Genomic DNA, 7,209 nt, shown 5'->3' with positions numbered 1-7,209 from the left:
ATTGAGTTGATGAGAACTCATTTTAACTCAGAGTGATCGATCGATGACTCGAGTTGGGATGAATGCAATACCAATGCCATGCAATTGTAAAGACTCGATTAGATTTGTAGTTGACCCTGTGAGCTCATTCATTCATCCCTAGTTCTACCTAAATCAACTTAGGTACTATCACTATCCTAACATTGAGTTGATGAGAACTCATTTTAACTCAGAGTGATCAATCGATGACTCGAGTCGGAATGAATGCAATACCAATATCATGCAATTGTAAAGACTCGATTGGATTTGTAGTTGACCTTGTGAGCTCATTCATTCATCCCTAGTTCCACCTAAATCAACTTAGGTACTATTACTATCCTAACATTGAGTTGATGAGAACTTATTTCAACTCAGAGTGATCGATTGATGACTCAGGTCGAGATGAACGCAATACCAATGCCATGTAATTACAAAGACTCAATTAGATTTGTAGTTGACCCTGTGGGCTTATTCATTCATCCTTAGTTCCACCTAAATCAATTGCAAAAAACGACTGAGCTGTTGAAAATTTTCAAACAATATTCATATCTGTTACAACAGATGACATATCTTATTTAATTATCAAATAGATATTTGTATCTGTTGTGACAGATGACTGAGCTGTTGGAAATTTTCAAACAGATATTTATATTTATTGTAACAAATGACATATCTGATTTAATTATCAAAGACATTTGCATCTGTTGTGACAAATGACTGAGCTGTTAGAAATTTTCAAACAAATATTTATATTTGTTGTAACAAATGACATATCTGATTTAATTATCAAATAGACATTTGCATCTGTTGTGACAAATGACTGAGCTGTTAGAAATTTTCAAACAAATATTTATATCTGTTGTAACAAATGATATATCTAATTTAATTAATTATAAAATGAATATTTTCATCTGTTGTCACAGATGACTGAGTTGTTGGAATTTTAAATAGATATTGATATCTATTGTAACAGATGACTGAGCCGTTCGAATTTCTAAACAGATATTTATATATGTTGCAACAGATGACATATCTTTTTGAATTTTTTTTTCTCTTTTAGTTTTTAAAAAAGCTTCTGTTCGAGTAGATAATATCAAGTAGTACTTACTACTAAAAGCGGTAAAAAATATTTCTTGGAATCTCAAAAGTGAGTTCATTGAGCAGTCTTGTCTTGTCTTTTTAATGTCACTAGTCTTAGTCTTCCTCGTACCCCTCAAATTATTAATGAAATTAATGAATATTAATTAATGAATATTGAAAACCCCCATGTCTACTTACATAATACATCTATAGAAATTATCTCATCTCTCTTCCTTCAGATGCAGTTTATTTTATTCAACTCTCATTTTTTTCTTTCTCTCCTCTTTAGGGTTATCAAAACCTTTTTTCTCTCTTTTATCTTCTCTTCTCATAAAGATCCTTTTGGATCTAAACCGATGCATATCTTTTCTTGACTGAAATTATTATTTTGATCCCCTTTTTGACATTAAGGTATGGTTCATTATTGCTCTTTCATTCTCGTCTTCTTCTTTACAAGTTATTTACATCTATTTTTTTTATTTAATTACTATTTACCCATATCATATTTATTAAAAAATTTTGAAGGAACTTTTAAGTGTTGAATAAACAAACCAAATTTTTTTATTACAATATGCAAAAAAATCATCTGTTGGGAAAAGTTTAAAAGCCTTGTTGGCAGTACCATTTTTTTGTATGTATTTTATTTCTTTCTTCATTGTTGATGCAGTTATTGATGTTGTTGGTGGGGTTGGCGTTGTTGGAACTTGTGGTGTGGTGTTGTTGATGGTTCTGGAATAAATAATGTTGTTTCTTTGTTGTTGATGATGTTGTTGGAACAAATATTGTTGTTTCTTTGTTGTTGATATTTTTTATTTGTAGTTTGTGCTGTTGTTGATGTTGCAACAGATTGAGAAACTATTGGAACAAATCAAACCACTAGAAATACTGGTTTGATATATTCTATCAGACTTCAGATCTGTTGCAACAGACTCCACATCTGTTGCAACAGACTCCATATTTGATGCAATAGACTCTACATCTGTTGCAACAGATGGATAATATTCTTTCTGTGACATCAATATTTTCCTCTTTTTTGTAGATATAAGGAACTGACAGTTGATCAAATTTTTCCAAACCATCATAAGAGGTTGTAGTAAAGATGGGTTTGGAGGAATAAGTTGCATGCAGATGGAACCACTTCATATGTGGGAGGTATGTATTACTGATAATGTTATCATAGAACCACACATAGAGTGCATTGATTTTATGAATGTTGTTTTTACTGATTAGTCATAGATCATTCAAACAAGATGTCTGCAATTTTACAGTTAAGTTAGGTAGGTCCAAACTGATAAGGCTGGGGTACCATAAATATGGTTCTGATACCCTATTAAGATTTAATGGCGATTGTTGCTCATGTTTATTTGTCAAGCATTGCGAAGGGATCTAGTTTTGGTGTCATTGTAAAGAGATTCAATAGCGATTGGACTAACTTTTAGGGTGCATTGGACCCTTAGAGGGCTTTCGAAGCTTAGCACTGCATCTAACAAGAACAAAAAATCAATATAGTTATTGCCCTAGCCCAAATTTATATGGTTGGGTTGCTCGCTCGGGGTGATAATTATATGCCAAAAGGTGCGGTCGGAGAATACCTTCGAGGGAAAATGGGTGGTTGATAGAAGACTATATCATCTGAGAGCTAATTGAAGAAGAGACATATGGTAGAAAGTAACTTCTAGCAAATCTGGCCGATGGAATTATCTTAAAAGATGCAAAATTTGAATCAAATGCAAATATGAAAGTGTATCCAGTAATGTAATTTTGTCTGTTGTCTCTCTAAAAAAATAATACAGATGTACACTTTGCTAGGGAGTTGTGTGGTCGGGATTATCATCTAGATAGAAAATAGGAGAAGACCAACAAAGCAACCTCAGGGGCATCAAGGGTTGAAATGATGTACAAAAAGTCTAAAAAACTTACGCCAACAGAAACTGCAGTTAAAATAAGGAATCTAAGCGAAGGCGGCAATTTTTAAATTTTAAATTTTATCCCATGCCTTCTTGTTTATGTTTTCGATCAGCTCTACTGCCGTTGACCTGATCGAAATCACAAACGAGATTGAAAGGCAAATTGAGTATCATTGCTTCCTTAGAAATATGGTTATAATTGATTGTGTTTTCTTTCCTTAGCATTCTTTCAACATTCCTTGGAGAAGATCAGATGTTTGTTGTAGTATGTGAATCCCAATAATTTTCAAGCTTGCCTTCAGCTTGCTGATTTTGTATTCAAGCTGGTCATTACCGTCTTCGAAGTTGGTAAGGAGTTCCTTATCTCTTATGATCTCGATCAGGGACACCACCTTTAAAGTTGTGGAATTTTAGGTGCCATTTATAATACTTGCTTCAGAAGCCTTTAATGATAAATGGAGGGTCGCTGTGTTTATTTTAGGTCAAAATATGTTGATGCACATTGAAGATGTGGTCCCAACAGTTGAACAACATACTTTTATCGAGCATTGCTCAATGCATCTTGCTCAACCAATTTGATAAATTAATAAGCATGAAGTTATGTAGAGTGTGATCTCAACTGACTCTATCAAGCCTATCAAATGTTATGTAACTCTAAGCTCATTACCCTATTAAAAAAATATGACTGAGTTAGTGCACAAATCAAACGAGCTTAATCTCTCTGCCTTTCTGCTGATCGCTCTTCTCTAATATAGATGACAAGATATCTGCTATGCAAAAGTCTACACCATCACCATATATGTTTGCCAGGGAGAAATTTTTCAGAAGATATCTGTTGATGCCTTCTAAAGAATTGCTCCTTGGCAAGCATATCTGGTGATGGTGTAGACTTTTGCATAGCAGATATTTTGTTATTTATATTGGAGAAGAGTGATTAGTAGAAAGGCTGACAGATTGAGCTTGTTTAATTTGTGCACTAACTCGGTCATATTTTTTTAATAGGGTAATAAGCTCAGAGTTACATAACGTTCGATAGGCTTGGTAGAGTCGGTTTAGATCACACATTATATAACTCCTTGCTTATTAATTTATCAAATTGGTTGAGCAAGATGCATGGAGCAACGCTCGATAAAAGTGTGTTTTTCAACTATTGGGACCACATCTTCAACATGCATCAACACATTTTGACCTAAAACAAATACAACGACCCTCTATGTATCCTTTAAGGCTTCTGAAGAAAGTGTTCTAAAGGGATTCTAGAATACCACAACTTTGAAGGTAGTGCCCCTAATAGAGCTCACAAGAGATGAGGAACACCTTACTAACTTTGAAGACGACAACGACCAGCTTGAATACAGAATCAGCAAGCTAGAGACAAGCTTGAAAATTATCGAGATTTACATACTACAGCAAGTATCTGATTTTCTCCAAGGAATGTTGAAAGCATGCCAAGGCAAGAAAACACAATCAACTAATCCATATTGCTAAAGAAGTAATGATACTCTATTTGCCTTTCAATCTCGTTTGTGGTTCCGATCAGGTCAACGGTAGTGGACCTGATCGAAAACATAAACAAGAAGGTATGAGATAAAATTTAAATTCAAAAATTGTCGCCTTTGCTTAGATTTTTTATTTTAACTGCAATTGATGTTGGCGTATGTTTTCTAGACTTGTTGTACATCATTTCAACCCTCGATGCGCATGAGGCTGCTTTGTTGGTCTTCTTTTATTTTCTATCTAGGTAATAATCCCGACCACACAGCTCTCTAGCAAAGTGTCTATCTGCATTATTTTTCTTTCAAAGAGACAATAGACTAAATTACATTACCGGATACACTTTTATATTTGCACTTGATTCAGATTTCGCATCTTTTAAGATAATTCCATCGGCCAGATTCGTTAGAAGTTACTTTCTACCCTATGTCTCTTCTTCAATTAGCTCTCAGATGATATAGTCTTCCATCAACCACCCATTTTCCCTCGAAGGCTTTCTCTTGTCGCACCTTCTGACTTATAATCATCATCCTGAACGAGCAACCCAACCATATAAATTTAGGCCAGGTGAATTTCTATTGGTTTTTCGTTCTTGTTTGATGCAGTGTGAGGCTTCGAAGGTATTCTCAAAGTCCAATGCACACTTAAAGTTAAGTCCAATTGTTATTGGTTCTATGCAATGACGACAACTATTGATTCCTTCTCAAAACTTGACACGGAAAAACACGAGCAACAACTGTCAGTAATTCGTAATAGGGTATCTGCACTATCTTTATGAGGTCCTCAGCCTTATCAATTTTGAACCCATCAAACTTAATGGTACAATGCAGGATCTTGTTTGAATGATCAGTGCCTAACCAGTTAAAAACTGCATTCACAAAAATATTGTACTTTGTATATGTTATCCCGGTGACTTTATTAGTAATACATACTTAAATTCCACACATATGATATTTGATCCATCTGCACACACCTTATTCTTCCTAGCCCATCTATGGCTTAAATTGAATAAACAGATGACTAGCTAGTTGCAACAGATGCCACATTTGTTTATATTGTCAAACAATTAGAGATATCTATTACGACAAATGATCAACCTATTGTAACATATGACGTATCTATTAGAGAAATCAAAAAAATATATATATCTGTTGCAAAAGATTGCCAGTATGTTGTAAGTTATCTAACAAAAATAATATATTTTGAAACAGATTACCCATCTGTTAGATTTATTTTAAAGCAATTTTCTTTTCTTTTCGAGATACAATAATTTATAAATAGATCTCTCATTACAAATATGGATGATCCAGATTCGAACAAGAATATTCATATCGAGTCCTTGCGTGAACTTCAAAGGCAGTTTGATGAACTCCAGAGAGATTTGGCTGACTTCGGAGTAAGGCTGAGGAGCAAGACTGCCCGATGAAAAATATGTGATTGATAATAATAATAATAATAAGAGTAGTAGTAATAATTAGGTAATATTTTTTATTTTAGCGTATGTATTTTCCTTCTTTTGTATATCGAATCTACCCAAGGAATTCAAAAATCTATGTTTCATTTGGTGGCCGACTTTGAATTTTTAATTCTTATTTAGTATTTAATAATCATTCTGTTTATTCCTTGTTCTCAACATGTCGACGGTTGGTGGTAGGGATTGAGAAATTTGTGTCAACAGAGATTAATCTGATGCGACAGATCGATTATATGTTGCACCAGACGGTTATTAATAAAAAAGGGTTATTGTTGTTATTGAGAGGGTGAAAAAGACATGACTTTCTAATTATTTAATATGAAAAATATTTCGTAAATAAATAATAAGGAAATAAATGATAAACATAATTTATAACTGTAAAAGAACGGTTATTTTATTTTAATAACTGATTGTGACTTTTCACCATTTTTGATTTTGAATTTATTTTTTAAAATTATTTATTATATCATAAAAAAAAGTCACAATATTGGATTAATTAACTTATATGATGATTGTTAATAAAAATAAGGTGAAGGTCGGTTGTGATTTTTTGTCTAAAACAAAAACACATACATTCAACAGTGTTGCTGATGCATCAAATTCCCCATCTGTTGCGACTGATGTATCAGCTGTTAGAAGAAATCAAAAAAGATATTAATATAAAACGTCTATTTGTTGCTACAGATGGTATATCTATTGCAATTGATGGTTTATCAGATTCAACAGATATACAATCTGTTGCCAGAAAATAAAAATGATTATTATTTTATTAAAAAATTTGAAAAAATATTTTTTTGAATTTATAAAATAAAAAGTCAGCAAATTTGAATTAATGATATGATGATAGTTTTTTTTTTTTAAAAAAGTAGATTATATGTTGCAACAAATATACTATCTGATGCAACAGGTTCACTATTGTTGCAACAGATGATATATCTGTTGTCATAGATGATTTATCTGATGCAATCGATATAGAATCTATTGTCACAACTCAATAAAAATGGTTCTTGAAAAGAACTAATTAATAATAATAATCTGAAAAGTTATGACTTATCACAATATTTTTTAATTTAATTAAGTCATTACTTTTCACAGTGATAAAAAATATAATTAATAAATGGAGGTGAACAGTTAGATTATATGTTGCAACAGGTAGGTTATCTGATGCAACATATTTTATATTTTTTGCAACAGATGATATATCTGTTGTCATAGATGTGTTATCTGATGCAACAG

This window comes from Capsicum annuum, chromosome 2 (assembly GCF_002878395.1).
Source record: "Capsicum annuum cultivar UCD-10X-F1 chromosome 2, UCD10Xv1.1, whole genome shotgun sequence".
Lineage (NCBI taxonomy): Eukaryota > Viridiplantae > Streptophyta > Magnoliopsida > Solanales > Solanaceae > Capsicum > Capsicum annuum.
Note: the sequence above shows the minus strand (reverse complement) of the source record.